At 38.6% G+C, this 14,894-nt stretch overlaps 1 long non-coding RNA gene across 1 annotated transcript; it reads right to left on the bottom strand.

The window, feature by feature from the left end:
• Positions 1-1,618: 1,618 nt before the first annotated feature.
• LOC128704529 (uncharacterized) lies at positions 1,619-4,018 on the bottom strand. The gene is made up of 3 exons (XR_011391019.1): positions 3,231-4,018; positions 2,779-2,832; positions 1,619-2,529 (listed from the first exon to the last, which is right to left on the bottom strand). It is a non-coding gene; the product is annotated as an uncharacterized lncRNA (long non-coding RNA).
• Positions 4,019-14,894: the final 10,876 nt, after the last annotated feature.

Below are 14,894 nucleotides of genomic sequence, written 5' to 3'. Positions count from 1 at the left end.
CACAAACAATGTTACTAACCATTTCACAGTGACAAATAAACCCATCCAGAGTACATTAATACCCGGTATTTCCAAAACGCAACCCTCCATATAATGCCTCAAACACCACAAACATATATAAACTCCCACATTATATATACACTTGCAGTCATATTAACAATGAAAAAAGTCTGGGATGCGACCTTCATCATTAACTCTGTATGTTTGTAGGCATTAGTGAAAATTTGCTCTGGACACCAGCAGTATCTTCACTCTTTCACTGTTCAAAGTCATTATGGCTTTTACAATGCTCATTCCACAAGTCACCAAAACCTATTATACCTCCCTTTCATTCAATAACTAACTAACTATGCAAAATTATTTTACAAATCATTAAAACCCTCTCTCTAACATGATCTATATAATATGTTAACCCACACCACCACCACCACTGCTGTTGCTGCCGCCACCACCATACACTTCCAACAACCTGTAAAACAAAAATATTATACTAATTATACTTGACATTTCGGAAAATTTAAATATTTCTCAAATTTTTAAATCTTTACTTAAATAACACATACAAATTAAATTATTTTATAATACCTTTTCAAACTTTGATCAATACTTCATCTATATATTAAACCCTATTTTTTAAATTCATAACAAATATTTAAATAATAGTTACTTCTTTAACCTCTGACCAAATAACTTAATTACATTACCTAATATTACTCGAGTCGACTCCATCCACAGCTACACAGTCAATGACAATATAACCTCACTTTGATTATTATTATAATCAAGGGGGAAGCGCTAAACCCGGAGGATTATACAGCTTTGGGGGCGGGGGGTATGTGGAAGGTATTCAAGCTTAATTCGGGGAATTGTAGCACAAATCCAATTCCCTAAATCAAGAGCCCCTCACCAACATCAAGGAACCTTCCTTGAGGGGACCTCACTTTCAAATACTCACTTGTCCTTATTTCTTAACATCTCTTTACTAAAATCTTTACACCCAACATATTATTGCTTATTTACTTAAACATTTTAAGCCTGCCCATAATAATACTCATAAAAGGCCCTTTGGCATCTTACAAACAACTCACTTTCTTTATTCCTCCATCTATCGTCTTAAAATTAATAACTATACTTACTTAGTGTTTATTTCTTAAATTCCCCTCAAGGAAAGTTCCTTGATGTTGGTGAGGGGCTCTTGATTTACGGAATTAGATCTCTGCTCCAGTTCCCCAAATTCATCCACAATGCCTTCCACATCCCCCCCCCCCCCCAAGCGCTATATAATCCTCCGGGTTTAGCGCTTCCCAACATTGTAATAATATTATTTCTAAAATTACATTTTTTTTAAATAATATTACTTAACTTTTCATTATTACCTTCTCTGTCTCTGCCAAACTCCCAACATCACTACCAATCATCTTATCAAAAACTCTCACCTGCAATAAAAAAAAAATACATTAATTACTTGCCAATAGTCAAAAACATTTCAATACTACAACTAAATAATAACAATACTTGCCTTTCTAAATTAGTTGCTTCAACTCTCTGCCTCAACACAACTCGCACAACTAAATTTGACCATTTAACAAAATCGTCACTTCCATCACTCAACCTGAAACAAATGATAACTTAATCACTTAATATTTTCAGTATTTACATAAACAATTCAACAATAAATACAATGGAACCTCAAAAATCAAATTACTCCAAAGACGACATATTATCTAAGTATATTTTCTTAAGTGCTTTTATAAATATTTTTTAAGGTCTGAAATGGAATAATCTAATTTACATTATTCTTGACGGGAATAAATTCATTCTGTAAAGGTATTAATAGCCTTCTGCACCAAACAAATTTGGATATTTGACGTTCCACTCTACATACCTTTCAACAATATTTCCTTAAACAACTCAAAAAAAAAAACAAAAATATATTTAAATATATTAATGACATTTCACTCATAAAATAATTGTAAATTTTTCAAGTATTAATATCTAACCCACTAATTGACATATTTCTTAAACACTGAAAAAATTATTAAATATTTTATTGATCCTACACTACATATATGCCCGCCATTATATCAATAACTAATTAATTTAATATTAAGACCTCAAACAACAAATGTATACATAACTCCCACATTACATATACACTTGATCAAAAATTAATAATGACAAATCTGGGATACGACCATCATTATTTAATCAGTGTTTCAACCCTAAATGCACAAAAACTTACTTTACTTTCTTCCTTCTGCATCTAAAACTATCTTCATCCTCTCAACAACAACCTCCCTACACGTAGTACCCTTTAAGACTCCTCAAACAATTTACAAAAACATAAAATAATAAGACTCAACTTATAACAAAGCAAGTTAGCTAGTAGTCAGTGTCAGTCAGTCAGTCAGTCTCACAGACTGACTGACTGACTGTCACTCTTGGCGCTAACACATCATCACATTCCATCACTACAAAACTCCGTCATTGATTCAATCAATCAGCCGCAAACTAGTCACCTTCACAAACCTGAAATTAAAAAAAAAAAATATTATAAATAACTATTTTCAATATTTAAATAAATTTAAACAAAAAATATACACCTTTCAACATTAATTCCTTGTACTCGCCGCTTCTCCCAAACTCACTCACTCACTCGCCCGCCAACTCGTCACAACCTCCACCAACCTCAAACACAAAACCACATCTATTAATAAACAATGTATCAAAAAAATTATTTTATATTTTTAAATATTTTAAACTGACATTAATACACACCTTTCCACAATAACTGCTTATACTCGCTGTCTCCACTAAACTCACTCACATCGTCTGTAAAACAAAAAACATTCTAATACACTGATATTTCTCTCATCAAATCAGTCAATTTTCATATACAAATTATCTAACTTATTCCTATCACATTACTTTAACACTATAAATAACTAACAAACAAATTAATTTCAAAATTACATCAATACTCACCCTTATACTAAAAACTAAATAAATACACTACACATATTAAGACCTCAAACACCACAAATGTATACATAACTCCCACATTACATATACACTTACTCAAAAACTAACAATGACAAGTCTAGGATGCGACCTTCATTATTTAGTCCGTGTTTCAAGCCTTAATACTCTCAAAACTCAATTTCTTGCTCCATAATCCATAATTATCTTCACCCACTAAACAATCTTCTCCCTACATTGCTTTAACTAACCTCTTCACTAACAAACTTTTTAAAACAAAAAAATAACTCTTCTTAATAGCAACAGCAGCAGCAGCAGCAGCAGCAGCAGCAGCATCACCACCATTAACAACCCACACTTGCTGCCTCGCACAAAATCTGTCAACCAATCAGTCACTCACACGAAAATTCACCACCTTCAACCTGAAATATAAAACACATTTTTTACTAAACAAATACAAAAATTTTAATAAATTCACACTTCTCCCATCAAACATTCATTTATTTAAAATGATTATCTAATTTATTGCTATCATTTCTTTAATACAAAAAAAAAATTATTGTATTTCGATAATACATCCATACCCACCATTATATAAAAAAATTTAAACAAAAAATTACACTACACATTAACACCTCAAACACCACAAATGTATACATAACTCCCACATTACATATACACTTGTTCAAAAACTAAAAATGACAAGTCTAGGATGAGACCTTCATTATTTAGTCCGTGTTTCAAGCCTTAATACTCTCAAAAATTACTTTGTCTCCTCTAAAAATTATCTTCACCCCCGGAACAACATTCTCCCTATACATCTTAAATCAACAATTTACATAAAAATAAAAAATTACTTATCTTAATACACATTACAAGCAGAACCACTAACAGCACCAAACCACACTTGCTTCCTCTAACTAACTTCGTTACTCAGCCGCAAATTCATCAACCTGAAAAACAAAAACACATCTCTTACTTAATATATAAAAAATAATTTATATCAAAAATTTAAAATAAATTATTAATTCCTTATACTCGTCGCCGCTTCCAAATTCAAAATAACAAACCACTTCAAATACATTGACATTTCCCGCAATAAATATTTTTTAGTAGTTACATAAATATCTAAGAATCCTGATAGTATTAAAATAAACACTACATTCATTTTCCTCTTATTATTTTTTCAAACTATATACATACCTGACATTACGTCAAAAATACAACTACTACTACTACTCTACGAACATTAAGACCTCAAACACCACAAATGTATACATAACTCCTACATTACATATACACTTGCTCCAGAATTAACAATGACAAGTCTGGGATCCGACCTTCATTGTTTATTCTGTGTTTCAAGCCTTAATGCAATCAATCAGCACTTCGTCATCAAGCAAAAATTATCTTCACCCTCTGACAAACCTTCCCCCTATAAACCTTTAACGCTCTCTAATAAAATATTCACCAAGCCCTAAAACAATATTACTCATCTTAAAAACACAGTCAGTCAGTCAGTCAGTCACTCGCACAACCGTCAACTCGCTTCAACCTGAAAAATAAAAATAAACACCTCTTAGTAAACGTCTCTCTTTACATGCCTTAAACCACTTCAATAAACAATTTATATAAACATCAAACATTACTCATCTTAACACCACCTCAATCTCTAACCTGTAACAAATAAAACATGAATAAAAACGTCAATTTTTCCAAATTTTGGACAAATAAACTGTTGTGGAAAATACTGTATAGATTTTCCAAAAATACGGTAATTTATAGGTAAACAGATGCCCTATATTGTATTGTTAAAACAAGTGTGTTATCGAAAAAAAGGAGAAACTCGCCATCTTGGTTTTCAATTTGTATTAGAACGTTGGTGAATGAGGAAGATTTTTTCGTGCTCTAGAGGTTAAATTGTGACGACACCTCTCAAATAGGAGGCCAAATTGGTGCATGTGCATTCCTACATAACTTGAGTATCAAATGACTGGACAAGACAGCTCCAGGAACCTCTAGATTTGTGTGTAATTCTGGCCAGCATTATTTTCATAGATTTAGTTAAGAGGTTTTCCGAGTATGACACACATTAATCTCCAGTCAAATTGGCGAGTGTTATGATTAACATATATTCTCCTTCTGTCATGTAAATGTGTATGTATATATAACCATTTATTATTTTTAATATACAGTCCACAAATTTATATATTTACCAGTATTCCTGCTGTATGTATATTTCATTTAATTAATAGGTCCAGAGCAACTTATGGATATGACAGTGCTAGGTATCCAAGGGGGACATTTTTTGCGACCTAGGTGTCCCAAATTCCTACTTGTCTAACTGATAATTATCTATGTTCATTTACTGTTAGGTATACAATAATACATCCAAGTAAATGCAATTTTCCACAACTATAATTATTTAAATAAAATTATGACTAAAACTCAAAAGAAAATAATCACTAGTAATGATAATGGAAGCCGCTTTAACTGCAAAGTGCTTCTCCACAATTCACTAATAACCAACATAACCAGCGTTAAAACAAATTGTCAACGTACAAAATCCATTCTCTTAATAACGACTGCATTCAGTGGCTACTCACCTTCAACCTACCAACTATTCCCATCCTAATCAACCTAATTACTTTCCATTATCTTAATAACATGATAGTCTAACAAGCATATGAACCCTCCTTTTCCTAACAGACATAAAAGTCAGAGAGATGTGTATCCGCTCCATGACCTCCTCTTGGTCACTGACAGCAAGTCAGTCAGTCAGTCAGTCAGTCCCCAATAGCTTCAATAATATTCTCAGATAATCACAACAAGCTCCTCTTAATGCTGGGAATAATGACAGTAGCAAATAAATAAAATAACCTCCTGTCAAAGTACAATCCACCCAAACAAATATTTACACACGCCATTCATACCTACCAGCAGCACCTTCCAAAAATATGAATTAGCCAATTAATGCACGTCTAAGGCAATTGCTATATATCACTGCCTAGACAAATAATGCAACAAACTCGCAATCCCATTCATTAATAACTCACAACTATTCTTTAGCAAACAAATAAATATGATATTCATTCAAACAATCCCTTCGTCTCGCTAGCGATACAATGATTCTATTAGCCAATTCCATTAAGAGGTTATTTGATGACATCTAGGATTTTCAACTAATAAATTATACAGGTATGGTGGCTATTTCTGTAAAACAATACATCAATCACTCTAGCTGGAGTCTTAAAGTTACAAACAATAGTTATTACTTTCTTATTATACAGATACTTCAAGAATATCTTTAAAACACAATATTCAAAATACAATAATAATGGCAAATCACTTCATCAATAAATAAAAAATGATAATAGACGTCGACTGACTGACTGACTGACTGACTGACTCCCTCCCTTCCTTCCTTCCTTCCTTCCTTCCTTCCTTCCTTAAGGAAGGTGCTGCGGTATTAATAACTCACACCACTCCTTTCCAATTGTTGCACTGCGAACAAGTACTAGAGGAATAAGTACTCAAGGTCGATAGGATATAGGGTGGGTTACGAGTGCGTTTTGTCAGTGTGTACATGTCGGCCGACAGCAACATGCGTGTTGAACACATTTGTTCGGGAAACGCTAATTTATCATAAGACGGGGTTGCCAATTTATTTGCAGGAGATTCCAATAGTCTGATAAATAAGTAAGAACGATGGGGACCTGGGTGTGTTGAGAGTCCCATTGTGGTATATATTAGGGCGAGTCGGATTACTGCATGTACTTATTGGGAGAGGAGTGGGTGGTGGAGCAGCACACTTATGTCAAGACCGGTTAGGCGCTATAATTTTTTTTTTTTTTATATTTTATTTAAAAGTAACATACACAAACCATAATAAGAAAAAAAAAAACAATTAGTAAATCAAAAAACCGTGGCAGACAATGTCAGTACACAAACAAAATACAATTTAATACATTGATATAATAAAATTCTACTGAAATAAACCCAATCAGTTTATGGAAAAAAAAAATACTAAACAAAACGTCGGAGTCATTATAAAACATGTAGGAATAAACCATACCCCCGGCCAGGATTGAACCCGCGGTCATAGAGTCTCAAAACTCCAGCCCGTCCCAGGTTCAATCTCGGCCGGGGGTATAGCTTGTTTGCAATCGTGTCATTACGATTTCTTGAGTCATGTTGGAATAAGTCCTATAATCGTGTATATATGTATATATACACCTTCAAGGACCATAACATTGTATCAATCGCATCTGCTAGAAAAATAACAGGATGGATAATGAGAACCTTCAAAACTAGAGAGGCCAAGCCCATGATAACACTTCAGGTCACTTGTTCTATCTAGGCTGGAGTATTGCTGCACACTAACACCTTTCAAGGCAGGTGAAATTGCCGGCCTAGAAAATGTACATACAACTTTCACGGCGCGCATAACGGAGATAAAACACCTCAATTATTGGGAGCGCTTGAGGTTCCTAAACCTGTATTCCCTCGAACGCAGGAGGGAGAGATACATTATTATATAGACCTGGAAAATCCTAGAGGGACTAGTACCGAACTTGCACACGAAAATCACTCACTACGAAAGCAAAAGACTTGGCAGACGATGCCCCATTCCCCCAATGAAAAGCAGGGGTGTCACTAGCACGTTAAGTGACCATACAATAAGTGTCAGGGGCCCGAGACCGTTCAACTGCCTCCCAGCACACATAAGGGGGATTACCAACAGACCCCTGGCAGTCTTCAAGCTGGCACTGGACAAGCACCTAAAGTCAGTTCCCGATCAGCCGGGCTGTGGCTCGTACGTTGGTTTGCGTGCAGCCAGCAGCAACAGCCTGGTTGATCAGGCTCTAATCCACCAAGAGGCCTGGTCACAAACTGGGCCGCGGGGTCGTTGACCCCCGAAACTCTCTCCAGGTAAATTCCAGATACTCCAGGCAATAACTACTCCAGACTTTGTTCCACTCATCCACGACTATTACCAAACCAGTGCTTTCCTATATCCTTCCCCAATCTGAATTTTTCAAACTTGAAACCATTTCTGAGAGTCCTGTCTTGGCTGAAAGTTTTCAACACTATTTACATCCCCTTTATTTATTCCTCTTTTCCATTTATACACCTACATCATATCCCCTCCCAATTCTACACCTTTCTAAAGACGGCAAATTCACGGCCCCTCAGTCTACCCTCATAAACAATATTTATGATACGCGAGATCATCTTTGTCGTCATCCTCCTATGGACGTTTTCCAAACCATTATATCGATTCTGTAATACTGTGACCAGAACTGAGCAGCATAGTCTAAATGAGGCCTAACCAAAGATGTATAGAGTTGAATAACCTGACGACTTCTATTAATTATTTATACTTTTTTACATATCAAACCAAGAATTCTTTTACCTTTATTGCAAACACTAATGCACTGTTGTCTTGGTTTTACATTACTGCTAACCACAACTAAATCATTTTCGCAATCACTAGTATTAAGATCTACATTATTTAGTTTATGTGTCATGGTTATTTAAATGTCCAACATTTACAACTTTGCATTTGTCAATATTAAACTGTATCTGCCACTTCTCCAATCATTGCTCTAAACACCACCTCCAAGGCTAAGAGAATGATTACCTCATCTTTTGTATATACTTCCTGTTTTCTTATTATGTCCAGGAATCTGCATTAATAAAGCCACTGGATGGCGAAACGTCTACAATAAAGATAACCAGATGTTGCACAAGTGTCTTAACTTTCATCTTTCAAGTTGAACCAGGTCTCTTATACCAATAATATCTTGCACTTGCGAGTAATCTTAGCTCATATGTCTTGTTTCTTACTCTTAATATTTCTTTACTAAACCTTAAGAGAGCTAGTCACTCGCCATCTATCTCTGTTCATTAATTGATTTACCATTACTAGCAATTTCAATTTTCAATATTGTCTTTTAAACATCCCTGAGGTATCCCTACAACTGCTGTTCTTAACCCTAATATTGCAGCCTGATTGTTTCCCACAAACACCCACACCTCTATAATCTATCAGTTTCAATTCCTTTACTTTAAATATCCTACTACTCCTAAACACAACTACCTCAGATTCCTCCCATCTAAACCGCTCCATTAATTCAATGTACTCACCAAACACCTACACTGGACAAAAACATCAAACTTTACAACCCTGCTCTTATACTTACAATTAATTTACCAGACCATACTTACATACCGATAAATCAAATATTCATTCGTGAAAACACCACAAACAAATAACTTATTCACCTTGCAAACACTATTCTTCAACTGAATCTAACTCACCTTCACCTTCCACATTACACCTCTGACTAACGCCATTAATTATCCTTCATCATAATAATGCGCTAAACTGCACGTTACCTTGTTACCTCAACTAACTCGTGCTATCACTACCAGAGCTCAAATCAAACGTGTAATGGCCAACCACCAACTCATTGACGCTCACTTCAAGAATTCTAGTGCTACACACAAGTGGTCCCGGCGGCTCCTTCCACCTTCCGCTCAAACTACTATTGCTACACTTCATACACAACCTGGCATGATAACTGGAGTTCCAAGCGGTTAACATCACATTCGTTGTATCAAAAATCTCTCGCTACAGCCATAAAGGAACCTCTTACCACCACGGCCACGCAAAACCACTACTATTACCTTATTAGTCTGTCTCGAGACATTATTTTAGTCGAGAATCTATTGGAAAACATTACCACGTGCATGCAAGAGTGCTTGTGTGTGTGTATATATGTATATATGTGTGTATATATGTGTGTGTATATATGTGTATGTATATATGTGTATGTATATATGTGTATGTATATATGTGTATGTATGTATGTGTATATATGTATGTGTATATATATGCGAGTGCTTCTATTTGTGTATATATACTCCTAACTGTATGTACTCGCCTATTGGTGTTTCTGTACTCTAATTCTAAGACAACATTTACAGTCGTGATCAACCGTTCACATGTAAATGACTCTTTACTCGGTGTTCAATAGTCATTAATTTTCAACCTAGTTCAGCTATCAAAAGTCCAACACCCACTCCCTAGACCCATTATTTAACTACGTCTGTAATATTTTGACTAATCCACCAACTCAAAATTTGTCATCTAATGACTTCATATGTTTGTTCTACCTTCTATATACTTGTTCCTATATACCATATGTAACTATTTATTTGTATATGCACCAATAAACTTGCGCATAATCCTATTTAAGTTGTTTCTGCGACACATTGATCAGTATTCAAAATTCGTCTAACATATTTAAACAAATATGCAAAAGTCTAAAAGCCCATCCGTACTGGAATTCATAGCCCAAAAATCAATGAAGAGTCCGGATGAAAGGGGGTCCATCAGCGAGAAGGAAGGTAAAGAGAGGGGCAGCGGGGGGAAGGGGGGGCGACAGAGGAAATTCTGCGTGCCTTAAAAAAAGTGGGCAGTCCAACAGAAGTGGGGACTGATAAGGAGCTTGGGAAATTTTCCCCCAAAAGGGGGCAAAATTTTTCCCTGAATTTTCCAAATAAATTTGTTGGGAAGCCTAAGCGTGGGGGATCTAACCCCAAAAACTGGGTGATGAAGAGGCTTCCCCTACTGGGTTTTAAAAGGGTTTTGGGTTTTCACAAGAAAACGTTTTAACTGCGGGGAAGGTGGGAAAATTTCAGCCCAAAAAAATCCGTAAGGAATTTCTATGAAAAATGGTAGGTCCGGGGCTGCTGACCGCGAGTTCCCGCCCCTTTTATTGCCCTTTCGCCCAAAATGACCAGGGACCCAAAAAAAACAATATCTTTTTGCTTAGAGAAAAGGGCGTAGCCAAAATTGGAAAACGGGGGGACTAAGGGGGGAGGTGTATCAAATTTTTAAGCCTGTAAAAAAACACTAAGGGGGTCTGAGACAACCCCAAAAAGATGACACAGGGATGATGCAATACGGATAATGCTGTAAGGATATATAATTTAGCAGTAAAAAAACTAGCTGGGAAAATAGTAAATGCCCTTTCGCGCTGTCCGGGAAACCTGCCCCCCGAATCCTAGGGCCCGAAGACTTAGAGCCATCTGTGTCCCGCAGTGGCATGAGAATGGGGAAAAGGAAGGGGAATCAAGAAAGAGAGGGGAAGCCACCGAGGCAGTTGAGCTTTCGAGGGAAGGGGGGAAAAAACAGACCCAACGGGTGGAACTTCCCCGGGGTAGGGGGAAAATGAGATGCTAAGAAAATATAAAAGGGGGTAACTGAAGGGGAAAACAAGAGGAATGTAGGGGAAAAAGAAAAGGGGCCCAAACCCGGGGGAAAGGGGGGCGAATAAAGAATGTCTACTAATATCGGTGACGATTCTATAAATGGAAGGATTGTGTAGATCGTGAGGGTCATAAATAGCGAAGGCAATGGGAATTTTACGGGGGATCAGACAAGGATGGAAAAATTGGGTTCTGCATAAGAGGCCTCAACGGGGAAAAGGGAAAAAGCACCAAGGCACAAACGTAAACCTTGGTGATGGATAGGGGTTAAGGCTAGAGAGAGTAGCGGGAGGCCGGGAAAAAATCTGGTCACCCCAAAACGAGTTTAAAAACGGGGACAAAAGTAAAGGGGAAGGGGGAGTTCCGATCAGCCCCCCGGAAAGATGAGCAAAAAGGGTTTTTAAAAAATTTTAGCCGGCTGTGACAAATTGCCTTCAGAGAGGTTATGTGGGGGGTTTCCAGGATAACCCGGGCGGTTAAAGAGGGAAAGGGCCCGAAACCTGGCTGTATCACGTTTGGGGGTTCCGGGGGCCATAAATTTCAAAGGATGATGGGAGATAACAGGCGCCCCCTGAAAAAATTTTGGGGAGTTTTGGTACTTGAAAATTTAAACCCATGCGGGGGCCCAATGGAAAAGGTCGATTGAAGTTGGAAAAAAACTGCAATAAGATGACAGTCAAACGCCCTGCACAAGAATAAACAAAAATCATCAACATAGAAGACCAAACATTGGGTTTTTAAGCAGAGGCCCCATTTATAGCAAGGAGAAAAAGTGTTGTGCTTAGAACACATCCCTGAGGGGCACCTTTTAGCTTGGAAGAAGTCCGGGGGAAAAAACATTATTGGCTCGGGAAAACCCCGGAAAAGTCTGTCAGTTAAAAAATTCTTAAGGAAGGATGGTGGTTTCCTCGGAGGCCTAAGGGAAAGGGCCTTCCCCAAAAAATTATACCTCCCAAATTGTCATTCCTTTCAAGGTCAAAAAAAATGGCAATAACTGGTGATTATTCGCAAAAGGGATTACGAAATACACTATTCCCAACCAAATAAGGGTCTATGGTAGAAAAGACCTTTTCGAAAACCAATTTTTGCAGGACTGTTGTGTGTCTCTAAATAAAATTAAACGTCCCATTTAGACGTTTCCCTCACTTTGCAAACTGCACTAGTAAGAGCCCATGGGGCAAAAGTGGGGCATCATGTCCCGTAGAAAGGGGTTTTGGGAAAGGGGAAAAACAAAAGGGGATTTTAAACTGGGGAAAAACCCTTGTGCCCAAATAAGATTGAAGAGGTGTAAAAAAGGACTACAAGGCTGACCCCATGTAAAAGTTAACATACAAAAATTCGCCCGGCCCAGCGCCCATGATCGGGGAAAAAACTGAGAGCGTTTCCCCAGTTCTTTAAGTGTAAAAAAGGGGAAAACCCCCGTTCTTTCTGGGGAAAAAAAAGTCCAAAGGGGACTAACTCTCTGGCAGGCTTTGGGGGAAAGGCGAGGGGGATAGATGGAGCCCCGGAAATACGGACCAGATGTGTGCCCAAATTCAATGGGAACGTCGAGGAAGGGGTTTTCTAATCAACAACCGCCCCCGTGGGAAAAGGAGCTGGGCCAAAAAGGTTTAAACCCCTCCAATTTTTTTCCAGACTGCACTCATAGAAAGAAGCAGAGGTGATGGTGGAAACATAGTCTGCCAACAAGGGGCGTTTTGCTTCACGGGTGACCGGGACGATCGGCGCTTCTGTTTAAAAACAAAAAGTCTCTCAGCGGTTCTATTGTACCCGGGACCGCTAGGGAGACGCTTCAAAGCTCTGCACGAAACATTTGGGGGACCACCCCAAGGGCCCCCACTTCTGGGAAAGCCTGCCTGAGGTTTGGGGTATAGGGAAAGAGAAGCTGGAAAACGTCGAGAAGATTTTTAGGAGCCATCCCAAAGGAGGATGAAGAAGGAACCTCACTAAAAACAGTGGGTAAAAAGATCCCAATTTTCCCACTCAAACCCCGCCGGGGGGCTGGAAAATGGTGAATAGGGGAAGGGGGAAGTAAAGGAAGTGGAAAATGATGCTGTCATGTAAGTCTGGTTTGAAAAAGACCAGGTGAAGTCCAGTGCAGTGGAGGAAGAGCAGACTGATGATCGAAAAAAGAGAGTTAGTACAGGATCAAAAAGGGTGGGGGTACCTTATTTAAAACATGGAGGGGGGGAGGCAAGAAAAACCTCCAACTGAATGCCACGTGAGTCCTTGAGACCCCCCAAAAATGGTGGGCATTAAAATCAAGTAACAAAAAATTTTGGTGGTGGATGGGGAAACAAAAGGCAAAGTCTGGGATGAAAATGCTCGAGAAGGAGAGATATAAAAATATTGAAACCACTTATTTTGGATCGGGGTGCAGTGTAATGCAGCGATGTATGGAAAAAATAGTTGACCGTAAAGGAATATCATTTAGGGAAAAAGGGGACTTTAAAAGGTCCCCTCTGAAAGGATCCAAAAAATACAATAAATTATAGCCTGAGATAGGTTGGAAAACAGCCCAAATTTAATTTTTTGGTTTTTGTAAGCAAACCCAACAGGGGAAAACCTGGAAAACAACATCTGGGAAACTCACCCCCAACCCCCGAGGAGGATTTTTCCACTGTAAATAGGCCTGATTGGCGATGAAGAAAATATCAGGAATCTGGAGGTAAAAGGGACCTCGGACTAAAGGGGGTTTGAAAAGTCAACGTGGGGGTGGCATTTAAAAAATGTTCAAGTAGCAAGGAACGGGCGTTAAAATGGGGGTTTTAAGATGGAAGGGGGGAAGAGAAGGAAAAGGGAAATGGGAACAAATGTCCATTGGGAAAGGGTTTTTGGCCCTGCAAATATTCTGAAAAAGGCTTCAAATGTTTGAATTCAAAGATGTTGGGGACCATTTGGAGATGGGGGGAGGAGGGTGAGTAAAGGTTTGGGGCAGTAATGGGCTGTACCCAAAATAGAGGGGAGGGAAAAATGTAAGGGGGCTGGGGATGAAGTGTGGGGGGGGCAGAAGAGGCAGAAACCTGGGAGGTGACAGAAGAGGAGAAACTTGGGAGGGCGGGGGGGGAAGGCATAGTCGGGAGGAGGGGGGAATCTCCACCCAATTAAAAGCCAAAAGAGAGGGAAGAACTAGGTAAAAGAGACTGGAAAGGTAAAGTGTGGAGGCGGAAAAAAGGGAAGGAAGGGGGGGAAAAAAGATTTGGAGCAATGTGGATTTTTTGGGCTTCTGAGTAGAGGGGCCTTTGGGATTAGGGGTCAACCCAGTCTTTCGATACTGGGGCTTTGTGGGGGAAGGGCGAAGATGTGAGAACAGACTGAGTTGTGTTGGGGGCCCGGGGCCAAACAGCAAAAGGTTAAAATGCCAGTGGCTATGGGAGGGGGAACAACAGAGGAGGCTGCAGAAGATGGGACCCCCGGGGGGGAATTTGGGCACGATGAAACAGGTAGTCTCCCTTGGGGCGGAGATGAGTAACTGCCATAGCCAGGGACCCTGGGCCCCTTTGAGGCAACGGATTTCCGTTTATTTAAATAGACCTGGCCGGCGGGGTCGGGAAGGGGGAGCTTTCCAATTTAAGGGAAGATGGAGGTTGACTGCAAAATGGGATTAGAATGGTTTCGGGGACCACAGACTGGGG

This window comes from Cherax quadricarinatus, unplaced genomic scaffold (genome assembly GCF_038502225.1).
Source record: "Cherax quadricarinatus isolate ZL_2023a unplaced genomic scaffold, ASM3850222v1 Contig23, whole genome shotgun sequence".
Classification (NCBI taxonomy): Eukaryota; Metazoa; Arthropoda; class Malacostraca; order Decapoda; family Parastacidae; genus Cherax; species Cherax quadricarinatus.
The sequence above is the reverse complement of the archived record's forward strand: the minus strand, read 5'-3'. Positions and strand labels throughout refer to the sequence as shown.